General features: G+C 32.7%; 1 long non-coding RNA gene across 1 annotated transcript; it reads left to right on the forward strand.

Annotated features, from left to right (window-relative positions):
- The first annotated feature begins 866 nt into the window (after positions 1–866).
- LOC107825528 (uncharacterized) lies at positions 867–5,390 on the forward strand. Its single transcript, XR_001657092.2, has 2 exons — positions 867–4,147; positions 5,124–5,390. It is a non-coding gene; the product is annotated as an uncharacterized LOC107825528 (long non-coding RNA).
- The last annotated feature ends 8,742 nt before the right edge of the window (positions 5,391–14,132 follow it).

Genomic DNA, 14,132 nt, shown 5'->3' on the forward strand with positions numbered 1-14,132 from the left:
GATATAATCAAGGGAGGCTCTTTAAGGCCAATAACAAGCAATAAATGAAGAACAAATATGCAGACAATAAATATGAGCAATAATACTGAGAGAATTTGTTGGGAAGAAGAGAGAGAGAGAGAGAGAGAGAGAGAGAGAGAGAGAGAAAGTTGTTATATATTTCGTGTAGAATAGTTGGAGCAACAGCCGGGCTTCACAAAATAGCAAGGATCCCCTTTATATAGGAGGGGAATCCTAACATAGTACATAATGCATTAATTGTAAAGGTATGGAGATGAGACGGCTAGACGTGACACCAGGCTCTGCCAGTGCTATCTGCTCGCCTTGGGAACTCCCCATCCTCGGCATCGTCGTTGAGTCGAGCGTAAATGGACATCGAGGGAGAGAACTCGATCGCAGCCTCGAGATCTCGATATGACTTCCTGAAACACCTTAATGACGAGAAATTGGACCATCTGATTTCACCGTATACAGATTATTTGAATATACTAAACTATAACAATTAATATAAATCAAAAATTCATTCCGCACAAGTATGATTATCCTACAATCAGTTTGACAATAATCAATTACTAATAGGTATAACGGGAACAAGGTCAACACGTATATATGACAGTATGAAAAGATTAGAAAAATATTAAGTAAAATTTGAATAAAGTCAAAAGCAATAAAAATATTTTATTAAAGAAATATGGCACTTATCAAATTCTTTTTGTACATTTCTATTTCTATTATATAGAAATGGGAGTGGGGTGATACGAACACAGCTTTGAGGAGTTGTACTAAATTCAATGTGAAGTGTACCGTAAGTTGGGCCCATTTCCTTTCTAACACGTATATTTTTCACTTTCTCTACTGCTATCCGTAGTACAATCTAGAAACTCCTACTATTAGAACTAATTATGATCCTCCTTTCCATTGCTCCTCTAGAGACATTGAATTCGTTTTCTTTCAAATTTCTCTGGTTGATTTCAAGTTAATTGTATTTATCTTCCAATTATTTAGTTTTCTGCATTTTTTCTTTGTTTAACGCACCCGGCTATTGATGATGGCACTTTAATTGAAATCTGTTAATTTTTGTGCTCCTTTGAATACTTTTCTGTTGGATCTCTACATGCATAGTGATGATATTATCAATTACATTGGTTTGGTTTGAAAATAGGTGCATAATTCAATTTTTTGGATAATCAAAATTAATTCTTCTTCCCTTAATGAAAATCGCAACAGATTGTACACTTAATTTGGTGATTCAGATGAATTTCTCTATTTACTATCTCCTTTAACTGGTAAGTAAAGCTACTATTGATTTTGCGTTGTGTGAGGGATAGTAAATTTCCCCAAAAGGTACTGAAATTAGACATTTCTTCGAAGCTTTTCAAGATTATTGAAGCATTCAGGGCTTCCACTGGATGTCATTCTAGCTCCACTCTCGAAAAATACTATGTGTACTCTAATTTTTTCAGTTCTGATAAGTTTTTTTCCCCTATTTTTCCCTTTTTAGGTTCACCCAATTATTAATAATGAAATTTTACGGGATATCAATTTGAATAATGATGCACTGAGGTTGTTTGACAATATTCTTGAAACAACTTGGTGATATTCACTTTTTTTAAGGTGCGTTTCTGTTGCAAATTGAGCTTTACTTCTCTTTTAATTCCAAATTTATATGGGATTTCTCATATTATTGCACATGTAAGTTGACTCAAGTTGTTAAGGACATGCATGTCCATAATCAATTTAAGGATGAACCAGAAGGGGCAAAAGAATAGAATCAGATTGAAAGCTTGCCACCGTTTGGAAGATCTGCCCATTTTGTCTCCTCCAACGCCCTTCTTCTCAGATAAATCAATCTTTGTTTCTCAATCTCTTTATATCCCATTTGGTTGTTCATCTCTATGTTTTTACCTTTGGTTCTGTCCATGCATGTTATTGTTATGGTAATTGAAGTATCAAAACCTTTTGAATTTTTGTTATTCTTGATGTTGTTTTTTGGTGCCGTTATGGGGTAAAGTTTGTATTTAGCTTTTAATCAAAGCGAAAGATTTAGTTTTTTGATGGGTTTATGTAGTCTCATGAGGGCTGAAATGAATAGATAATTAGCTGGTGCAAGATTATCAACCTTCCAGAATAACATGTCGACAAACTCCTTTAATCAGTTAAAAAATAATTCCTATTTGCATGTCATAATTTGATACTAAAAAAAGGTTCAAGCATGTATTGTTTTGTTACTGATTCCCTATATGTGACAAAATTATGGTATCTGATAAAATTTCAGCTATCCTGAAATAGGGGTCATTGGTATAAAGAGAATAGATGATGCCCATAATGACTTTACAAGAGATATCTGTCACTTTTTCCTCTTTCTTATAGCCATACAAGCAAGTCTTATAAAGCTGCGCCTTTATCTATTTCATTTGCCTTTATCTGTTTCATTTGCCTTTAAATGGTACTCAAGAAATTCAAAAGAATATTTATGTTCTTCAGAAATGAAAACTTTCTTAGACTTAGCAATAAGAGGAGCTTTTCTACTTGTGACTGTTAACTAACAACTTATGCATGTCAGAATTAGGGTAACCAACTAGGAAGAATTTCGTATATATTATGTAGTCAACCTAATTTTAACCAATGACCTGTATATACAACTTTTTCCTGCATACGAATTCTTTATTTAAAATAGAAAATCTTTTTATTATTTTAATAAACTTTATTGCAGGTTTCATAAAACTGTTTTGAGGATGTGGCATTTACTATCACATCTTGAAATATATGTAATAGATCCTCTGTTCAAAACTTCTCAGATTCAAACTGCTTTTTTTTCTTTTTATAAAGTGACAACTGTAAAGACTACCAGTTAGCCTAGAAATTTGCTTTGTCAAAAAAGGCACTGAAACTGAGTTTTATTACAGCGTCATGAGGGTCTCCCAGCCATTAGAAGTTATATTTCTCCTCAACTATATAAATTAAAAGAGACACAAATGATAAAGCCAATTTAAAAAAAAATATTATTGAAAGAGGAGTTGCATGCAGTAGTAGTTATTATTATGAAAGAAGTAGATTTTAACAACGTAAGCATACTATCTTTTATTTTGGAGAAGTGCTTGAGCTTCATATGTTGACTCTACTCTGTTTTCCAGCTTTTGACTGCAAAAACATAGATTCACTTTTAAGTCATATTAGAGGTGCGAATTGAGAACAATTCATATCCTTTTTAGAGAAGATATTAAAGCCTTCTCCTTATGGTAGAAAATTGTTGATTCATCGCCGACATTATTTAATGTAGCGAGAAATCCTACTCTTTCTTAGTTTTCACAAAATAATGCGGATCATCTATATTTTTCTATTAAAGCGGTTGCTAATATGGATGGAAAAAAAAGGTGGCATCACAAACCCATGCTTGCTTGCAGTTGGCTACATTTTTTGCTGCATATTGATCCAAAACTCAGAAATATCGGGGATATGGTTACAAATATTTCTCTTTATGAACGATATTGCTCTGGAGTTAAAAGAGACTCAACCGTCCTTATCTTACCTCCTCTTATAAAAATAGTATAATCCAGTGGCAAAGACAACACAGGCATATTATACTTATTAAAAAAGAAGTCACGCATATTATTTTTTTATTTGATGAATATGGATCAGTGCGATGCCATATCTTACGCTGAACAAACTTGATGCATTTTGAACAAAAATATTTTTTATGTGCTTAAAGTGCTGCTTTATGGGTTGCGACTCTGAAACTTACAATTTGAATGATAGTAATACTAGCTTGAAGCTTTGTACTTTGGCATTGAGTGTGTTATACTTTCAATATCCGTACTTATAATTGCAGTGTGTTCCATATTTTGTGGACCTTCTGACTGTTTGCCATTGTTTTTCTGAACTATTTTTGGTTTAAAACTTTTCTTGCTCCTCTTAAAAGATTAAAGCTGGAGCATATTGTTCGTGTTGAGCAGAAAATCTTTTGCAGCTCATCAAGATAGTTGTTTTTCTACGGACAACTCCTTTTAAGGCTATCAATTTCCATTCTTATGAAAACTACAACGAATATTTGCTCAAATTACTTGGCATTGAGGAGGTAATTAATTTGAAAAGATTTGTTCCTGGTACTGGTGCAAGAATTACAGCCCTCTGCATGCCTATGGTCAATGTGAGTAATATTTCAGTATTTTCAATCTTTTTGCTTCTTGATTTCTTTTTGAAAGTATAATAAGTTGAACTTCATTGGGTTAGATATATATCTGTACTCTAGATTATTGAGGGAAGGGAGTTAAGTAGCTATACAAGACGGTACTAGACAGGGAACTTATCTTTTTTGTCCTGTTATATGATGTGTCATACGGTAAAACTAGCTCTTAGATTGCTTATATTTAGCGCTTTGAAATAATGCAAGTTGATAATGTATTAATGTCTTTTGAAAAATTAACTTCACCCATTTGACATTTTCAGACTGCTTTGCTTGACAAATTATTCCAAGTGTCAAATCTCGATTTTCTGTTTATGCTGGTTGTTTGGATTTCATGTCATTAATTTGGATTAGCTCAGAGGAACTAGAGAAATTAGAGAATGTGATCTTGTGGCTTATTTTAACTTAAAATGCCATTAGCATAATTGTTGGAGACTCTGTTTGTTGAAGAAGCCACACATAATGCTATTGGTATTTCAGTGTCTAGGAAATTCAACTAATCTATTTTGCAGTAGAAGTTGAAGACCCATCTTATGCAATAAAATGATATAAACTTTCTGATTCTTAAACTCTGAATTATCTATAAGCTGGAATAGTAGAAAATGCTCCACCCAAAGTCATTAGCTTTGAGCATTGCAGAATGGTTGTTTGGCACATGTGAACCTGCGATGAAGAGATTACACCTTATGTTACATATGTTACCTTTGCTCCAGAAACTCTCAAGACAACAGTCATCTAATTTTTTTTTTTCCTTGAAGTTAAATGGACAATGTTCTGTAAGATTCTGTATAAAATTGGGATTCTTCCCTCCTTTTAGTGTTTACTGTTAACTTTTAGATTGAACCAACCTTGGGTACCCTTCAGTAATCAATAAGTATTATATTGGGAACAAAAGCAAAAAAATATGATATATTTCTTTGCTCTTTCCTCTTGGTTGCAGTGGTGTAAATAGCTGAAGCAAGCGACAACAATACCTGAAAAGAAAATAAAAATGAATCCTCAACTATATAATTACTTGCAGATAATGGATGGGAGAAATTGCATATGAAGAGAAATATTTTTAGCAAGAACTGCTCAACCCTACTCTTGAATTAAATGTTTTGTGAGCTTTTTATGTTATTAATATTAAACTATAGTATTCAGTTTTGTTAGGTTTGTATATTATTAATATTTAATCATAGTATTTTTTTTTTTTTTGTTTTTGTTCTAATCTTTACCTAACGCAGTAGAAATGAAGTTTCCAATACCACAGAAGCAGAAAGTATTGGTCATTCTAATGTAACTCAAAAAACAAAGTCATGCTGTTAATATGTACATATTGTTATTGGGCCCGTGCTTTAGCACGGGCGTACCTATTTAGTATCAAACTAAAATACAGTAACTGAGTGAACAACATATGAATTCTAAAGAGGAAGAGGAGAAAGAGATGAAAAATAGTTAACTAAAAAAAAGGAAAAGGCACGATAGAAATAAAATAAAAAAGAGAAAAAAATTATATTTAATTGAAAGATAAATGTATTAAATTAATGAGGGATAGTTTGTTAAACACAACTTTATGATAATAATTTTGTTGTTGCTTCAGACAATTTCTTGGAAAAAACAAGAAGTTATGTGTCTTCCCAATAGAAAGCACTATTATCTGTTGGTCAAACAACTCAATTTTCAAAGAAGCACTTGTTCAGGAAAAAGAGTATTTTTCAGCCTCCGATACTTTTGCCGCTTGTTTGGGTAAGTTTATGTGAAGCTAAAAGTATTTTTCACTTAAAAAAGTATTATGAAAAATTATATTTTAAAAGCTGAAAAGGTAGCTCTTGGCGGGCCCGAAACCTAAATGCCAATATTTTGGATTCAAAACACGTTTTTACTGTGTAAAAAAATTACTTTTCTATATAAAACACGGTATTATATCACGTTTTACGTTAACGGAATTGAAGAGTTTGATCAAAGGAGTGGATAAAGTGTAATATGTGAACATGAATTCACTGTGTACCTTTTTAATCGTCAAGTGACTCAGAAAAGGCCACGTCCTTTGTATGTGACGAGAACTTTTTTATATTTTATTTTTCCTTTCTTTTATTACTAGTATTCATACGTGCGCGAAAAATATTAAATATAATTTTTCGTTAAAAAATATTACTTGAAAAAATATGATATACACAAAGAAGCATGTTAATGATATTATTTTAAGAACATATAAATGCATTCGATATCCATTGTTTTGCCTCTCCTAAATTTATTTATTTTGCTTTTTAAAATTAGGATTCTTTTGGTATTGACGCTTGTCACCCTATCCTTGTTTGATATAGATAGATTTTGTTTTTTTAAAATTGAAAATTGCCAAATCAGTTTTGCCTCTCTTATTAGATAAGATATATTTTGATTTTAAAAATTAGAATTTTTCTGGTGATAACACTTATCATTCTATCCTTGTTTTGCCTCTCCTATTATATATAGATAGAAAAGATAGATTTTATTTTTAATATAAAGTTTTAATTTTTACGTTTTGTATTATGTTTCTTGTTATTATTTCATTATTATAACTTTTATTTTGTGTGAATTAATAATGACTTGTGAAACCAAAATAAATAAGGAAAAAGAGAAGAATGTATTGTATTTTTTAAATTAACTCAAATATATAATATAGGTATAGATTAGATATAGTCATAAAATCTAGTTAAATTTTACATTTAAAGCGCAAAGTAGCATTTTCTTTATATGACACTTAGCTTGACATCATGCTTCACTATCATTCTTTTAATATAATATATGAAGTTATATTATTTGTTAGCAACTTCCCAATTCAAAACAGATAACGTTTCAGAATAAATAATTTACAATATACAAAATTATTTTTCCGTAAAAGAAATAGTTAAGTATGTTTAAATTCAAATTCAAAAAGAGTAACTAATCATTAACAACACATAATACATAATTTAATTTTTTAATTTTTAAATTCAAAAAAAAAAAAAAAGATCATCATTACCTAACCTAACTAACTTTCTTCTAAATTACCAAGTGACCTAATGTGAGGCTGCCTCTTAACTTAATGTGAAGATTTTTATCTCATTTTAATAATATATAGATATATATTTTTTCCTTTTTCTTCGTAAATAAATTGTAAAAACCTCCGATTCCAACAATGGAAGGAAGTATTTTTTTTTCATAATTGCCAAGTTTTATAATAAATAAAGTAACTGAATGAATAAATTTCTCCCATTGCCAACAAACTTGGGAGATTTTGGGATAGTATAAAATAAATTTGTTTAAAGGAGAATGAACACAAACCCCAAACAGGCTATTAAGCTTATTACAGTATCTTTTTTTCCACGATAAGATACAGTATCAAATATGTATAATAATTTTTTAAAACTATTTTACTACAATCTTGCAATATCTGAGAAATTATATTTAATAGGTTAGACTTGTAGTAATTATTATTTTCTTGATTTTTCAGGTTTAATAAATAATTTTAAAAAGTACAATATCAAATATGTATATCAATTTTTAAAAACTAATTCACTAATTCTTGCAACGCCTGGAAAAGTAAATTTATTGATTTTGCCTTGGAGTAATTATTTTTTTTATTTGAAGGTTTAGTAAATAATTTTTAAAAATTGCGCAAAATTTTTTTGAATCCAACATGGAAGTCCATGTTGTAGTTAAGCGGGAAGGTTTAAAATTTTTAAATTACTTTATATTTTAAATTATTTTTTAATTTCCAAATGTATTGGAAGTTTGTCCTAAAATTTAACACATGTTGAATTGTGGTTGTGCCACTTGGCATTCTAATATTGTTTTGCCTTTCCTATTCTATATAGATAGATAGATTTTCGGAAAACACTGGTTTTGTACTCTCTTTCATGTTATGATTCTATTTTCGAAAATTAAAATCTATGATTAATAAAATTATGATTTTTAAATAAAGTAATATTTGAAGTTAAAAAATAGTTTTCCTTACCTAGTTTTCTGGTTTCGCAAACTTTTAAATAAAGTTGATTTTCCTCGATTTGGGATTTAAAATAAATCGGTGACTTGAGACATCAAATAAATTACTTCAAGTGGCGATTTTGAAATAAATAAAATAATTCCATTTCGATTTATGTCACTTAAATTGAAAAAAACTTCCTTTATATCCCCCTCGGGTGGAAAAAGGAGGTGTGACGACATATATATATTAGATGAAAGAATTGTTGCTATATTAATTTGTTTATGTATTTTTTGTATATTAAATATACTAAAGCAATTATTAAAGTTTAGTTATTTTGAAAATATCTTTATTGAACAAAAATTATAGTTGATAATGTCACATTTGAAAATTTATTATGGAGGCGTTTTTGCATTACATCATATCTTAAACTGTGAAGGAAGAGGGCTAAATGGGAACTCCATAAATTATATAGATCCTAATTGTTTGTCATATCTTAAGCTTTTGGTTATAATGAAAGAACTTGGTTATTCAATTATCTATTGAAAAAATATATTAAAAAAATTATTTAACTGGAAAGCTATTGCACAAGGGGATTCTCTTTCCCATTCAAAACATGAGAGGTGTATTGTTACCCTTTGTATAACAACCTCGTTTGTTTCGATATCTTTTGGTTTTTATAGTGAATGACTGTTATTAACCTACAACAACATTTGGCGTATAAATATTTTTTGACTGGTATAGATAAAAATTATTCAAAAATTAATTATTTTTCCTTTTTAAAGTTACATATAAAAGATCAAAAAAATATTCAAATTTAAAGTCTCAAAAGATACGCATATTTTCCTAATTAAATATATTGAATAAAGCTAATACATTTTTTATAAATTCATAATTAAACGTATAAAGATTTAAACTATAAGGTAGATATTTTAAAGCTACCTAGAAAAATAAATTCTTTTAAGATTGATGGAAGAACTTTTATAATTGTGGTTTGTTTTATAGATTTTATTCTCTTACTAGCAATATAACGCTTGAATTAGCGAAGATTCGTGTCCAAAATTTCAGCAAAAAAGTAGTCAATAGCCTTTCTTTGAAGACAATCAAAGAGCTTAATAGTTAAATTTTCTATCTAAATATTTTTTGAAATTTGTCAAATGGAAAAGATATTATGTATGACTGTACTAGCTCTTTTCTTTGTTGAAATATCGTACTATCTTTAGTTAGCATTTGGATATAAATTTGGTTGAAAATTCAAAAAAAAGTTTTGAATTAGTGGTAAAAAATATTTTTTGAAAGTTAAAATTGTATTTGGACATACATTTTACTAAAAAAAGTTAAAACGAAAAGTTATCATCCAAAAGCTGATCCACACTAGTTTTTAGAACTTGAAAAATTTTCTTCGATTTTTTTTTAAAAAAAACTAATCAAATTTTATAAACGAATAATATTTTTTTTGAAAAAATTGAAAAAAATCTATATTCAAATGGAACCTTAGACCTGTTTGTCCATAAATTCTTTTTCATTTTTTTTTCAATAATTTTTAAAAAAACGTGTTTGTCCATGAAAATTCTTAAGTTTTTGGAGATTTTTTGGAAATGGATTTTTCAAAAATTAAAAAGTAGTTTTGACCACTTTTTCATTTTTTTTTATTTTCTTTGATCACACCCAACTATGCCTTATAAAAAGGACAAAACAGTCGTTGCAAATATAAATCGAGTATTTAGCCCAGAGTCGAATCCCACAGGGAATTAACCTACCAATTACTCTTGTCAGACTCACTGAATTCTTCGTAACCACCTTTTCCAGATATTTTGAATAACAATTGGTGATATTTTTACTAACTATAACCGAATGAAAGTAAGTGAACTAAAAGCTAAATATGACTGGGTTGTAAACAAATAAAAGAAGGATCTAAGGTTGTGATTTTCCCTATTGATAGAATCCCTTTCTATTATGGTTCACATAGATTTGCCTAATCGTCTCTATCGATCATGAGCACTCTTATTACCGTAAATCTCTCCCGAGTAGTTACGACAATTTACTAGACACACTCTCCCGAGTCACGCTAGCTGGTTTTTATTACAGCTCACTTTAGATTGCACCTAAGGTTTCGTTATCCCTAATCCCACCTTTAAACTCTCGGTTATTGATTCCTCATATACTTTGGGAGTGGTGTTGTTCAACAATTACCTAAATATGCACTCTCTCCCGAGTAATACATACTAAATAGGGCACAGCTAATTGAGGATCCTATCAATTAACTACAACAAGAACGTAGTTGAACAAATAAAAATTAAACTAGGGAAACTATATTAACATAACACGAAGTTCATCCTTCAACAGGTTCCATCAAAACCCTAGACTAAATATTTAGCTACTTATAATCGTGTTCATAATAACAACAGCAAAATTCATCATGAATGATAAATACAAAAGGAAGAAAGGTAGAACTCGATATCGAATTATCCTCCTTGCCTGTTGCCTCTTCTTGCCTTCAACAAAGCTGTAAAAACCTTGATAATGTCTCTTTGGGCGAGCTGGACCTCTTATAGGTTAAGTGGAATTACCCCCAAACTTCCAAGTTTACCCCTGAAATTATGTGCTCCGAATTGGACTAGCGCGGCCGCGCTCGTGCCTGCGCTAATGGCCGTGCATATTGCATAACATTTTGCCTCGATTTTCTGGGCTAGCGCGGTCGCGCTAAGGCTGCGCTAAGCTGGTTCAGCATTTTAACTCTTCTTTCACGCGTACTCAGCTCTGAGGGGCTTCCCTTGCTTTAATTTAGCTCCAAACACTATCCTAAGTCCTCATAAGCGCAACTCGCTCCTGCAAAATATGAAATTCACAATTAGAGTCAATTTATTGCCATTTAACTATCCTAGAACAGTGAAGCATAGTCAAGTTGGGGCATAAATAGTCGCCAAACTATATGAATCTAGCCTATTATCAATACCTCACACTTAAATCATTGCTAGTCCTCGAGCAATCGACCCTACTCTATAAATGTTCCTTCACTAAGCTTTTCCCCTAACGTATCACACCTAGAACAAATCGCCAAAGTTACGTCTATTAGTGTACAATCTTTGCCTCAAGAGTCGACTCTCACGTGTCGTGCAATATTCATACTTACTCAAATTACTCTATACAGAGGTCAAGACTTACCTTTCCTTTGTGAATCACATGCCCTCACATCACACAAGAGAGTAGTTCCACAAATAATAATATTAAGAGCAATTAGGAACTTAGATAGACAAAATTCGCTCACTCTCCGAAAGGAAATTCATATGTCACACAGATGCACCATAGGCTTGCCTTTAGTGTACTACTCTACTAATCGAGCGCATTCAATCTAAGATCAATTAGGACTTCATTTGGTTGTAATGTAGGCTAAGGGATGAGTATGATATATTTGGATATAATGACTAACCTCCCTAAGCACTTTTAATACAATCACATTCGCATTCAAAACCATATTTATGTCAGACCAGATATTCCACCACACTTCTATTTATAATATCCCCAAACTCAATTAGGTGCAATTATGTAACGACCCGACCGATTGTTTTGAGCTTTTGCACTTTGATCGCCAGTTCTCGGGCATGACTTGCCCCGTGTGATGTATTATTACTTATGTAAATCATTGGTTTTGGTTTTCAGGGTAATCAAAACGAATTTGGAAGAAAACAGTTCTCAGTTGAAGCTTGAAGTTTGAAAGGTTTGACCAAGATTTGACTTCTTTGTATATGATCTCGGATCGAAATTTCTATTATTTGGTTAGCTCCGTTAGGAAGTTTGGGATTTAGGAGCGTGATCGGAATGCATTTTGGAGGTCCGTGGAAGGTTTAGGCTTGAATTGGCGAAATAGAGATTTCGGCGTTTTTCGGTTGATAGGTGAGATTTTGATATAGAGTTCGAAATGAATTCCAGAAGTTGCAGTAGCTCCATTATGTCATTAATGACTTGTGTGCAAAATTTGAAGTCATGCCGGAGTCATTTTATACGTTTCGGCACGCGCTTTGTAAAAAGAAAAGTTTGAAACTCGTAAGTCCGAATTGAGGTGCGAATTGTAGTTTCGATGTTGCTTGGCATGATTTGAAACTCCGAGTAAGTCTGCATGATATTTTAGGACTTATTGATATATTTGGTTGAGGTCCCGAGGGCCTCGGGTGGAGTTTGGATGGTTATTGGAGTTTAACTTGGGCATTTCAAGAATGTTTTGATGTCGTTCATCAAGAATAAATGGTATTATATTATGCAAATGAGCTCCAAATTCAGTTTTAATTGAAGCATTAGATCTGTATCGAAATTTCGGAGCCTTAGCAAAAAGAATCGTCCAATTCGGACATCGTATGAGAGAGTTATGCCCATATTCGTGTCGGGGAAAAATAATTTCCCATCGCCAGCGCCCAGGGTAGCGCGGGGTGCCATCCATGGCGCCAGGATTTATTTTGACTACTGGAACCAGTGCCACAGGCAGTGCCCGGCGTCACCTGTGGCGCCCGAACCGGAAAATGTTATAAAACGGGGTTTTTGGCCATTTTTGACAAAAATAGAGTTGGGGGAGCTCGGGTGAGGCAATTGTTTGAGAGATTTTCGAGGAAAACATCAGGGTAAGTGTTCTTAACTCAATTTTGGTTAGATTACTCGAATCCATCGTTGTTTTAATATTTAATTGGTGATTTTAGTTGGTAAAAATCTTGAAAACTCTCTTGGTTTAATTTGAAGATTTGAGGGTCGAGTTGATGTCAGATTTTGGTAAAATTGGTATGGTTGAACTCGTGGGGAGATAAGAAACCCGTTGATGTAAAAATTTCTGAGTTTTGAGAAGTGGGCTCGGGGCTCGGGTTTTGCTAATTTCGAGATTTTTGGTGTTTTTCCATTATTTTTGCTTGGGCTTTGTTCCCTTAGCATATTGTGACGTATTCGTTCTAATTTTGAATAGATTTGACGTGCGTGGAGGCCAATTTGAGGGGCAAAGGCGTCGCGAGCTAGAGTTTTAGCCGGTTCGAGGCGAGTAATGATTGTAAATGATGTTTTGAGGGTTTGAAACCCCGGATTGCACATCATAGTGCTATATTGAGGTGAGGCACATGCTTGACGACGAGCGTGGGGTCGTGTACTATTGGGGATTGTGACCTGGTCCGTCCTGATTGATGATTTTACCGTGTATTTGACTGAAACTTATTTGTTATTATCATGATTTGGGCTGGTTGATATATTTGGGCTTCGTGCCAACTATTTGAACCCTTCAGGATTTTTATTACTATTTCCTCACTGCTTTGACTTATTAATTGAACTCAGTCATGTTATTTTCCACTGTTTTATTACTCAGCCATTTTGACTTCGTTTTTGCGACTTAAATGATATTTGAAATGATGTTTTGGGTTGAGAAATACCGTTTTACTAATACCCGAGGGGCTTGTGAGTATTTTTGACTGAGTAAGGCCTAGGGCCTAGTTGTGAGGAAACACTGATAGTAATTGAGGCCGAGGGCCTGAGATATGCACGCCACGAGGTGGCTTGTTGATATTGTTTATGAGGCCGAGGGCCTGAGATACATATATTACGCCACGAGGTGGCTTGACTGATATGAGGCCGAGGGCCTAGATTGATGCCACGAGATGGCTTGATATTGCGCTTGGGCCGTAAGAGGCCTCTCCCGGAGTCTGTACACCCCAGTGAGCGCGGGTACCCATTATGATGTGAGATATAGCCCGAGGGGATGATATTGTTCTATGTGATAGCCCGAGGGGCTGATATTGTTCTATGTGATAACCCGAGGGGCTGATATTGTTCTATGTGACAGCCCGAGGGGCTGATATTATTCTATGTGATTTGCCTGAGGGGCTGGCACCGTTCTATGTGATTGCCCGAGGGGCTGTTATTGTTCTGAGATATTGCCCGAGGGGCGGAGTTGTTGACATTGTTCCTGAGAGGCGAACCTTTATATGTTTATCTTTTATATTTACTGGTCATTTTACCTGTTAAACTATGGTATTTGTGCCCGAGAGGTGGATTTCT

This window comes from Nicotiana tabacum, chromosome 10 (genome assembly GCF_000715075.1).
Source record: "Nicotiana tabacum cultivar K326 chromosome 10, ASM71507v2, whole genome shotgun sequence".
In the NCBI taxonomy this organism is placed as follows: domain Eukaryota; kingdom Viridiplantae; phylum Streptophyta; class Magnoliopsida; order Solanales; family Solanaceae; genus Nicotiana; species Nicotiana tabacum.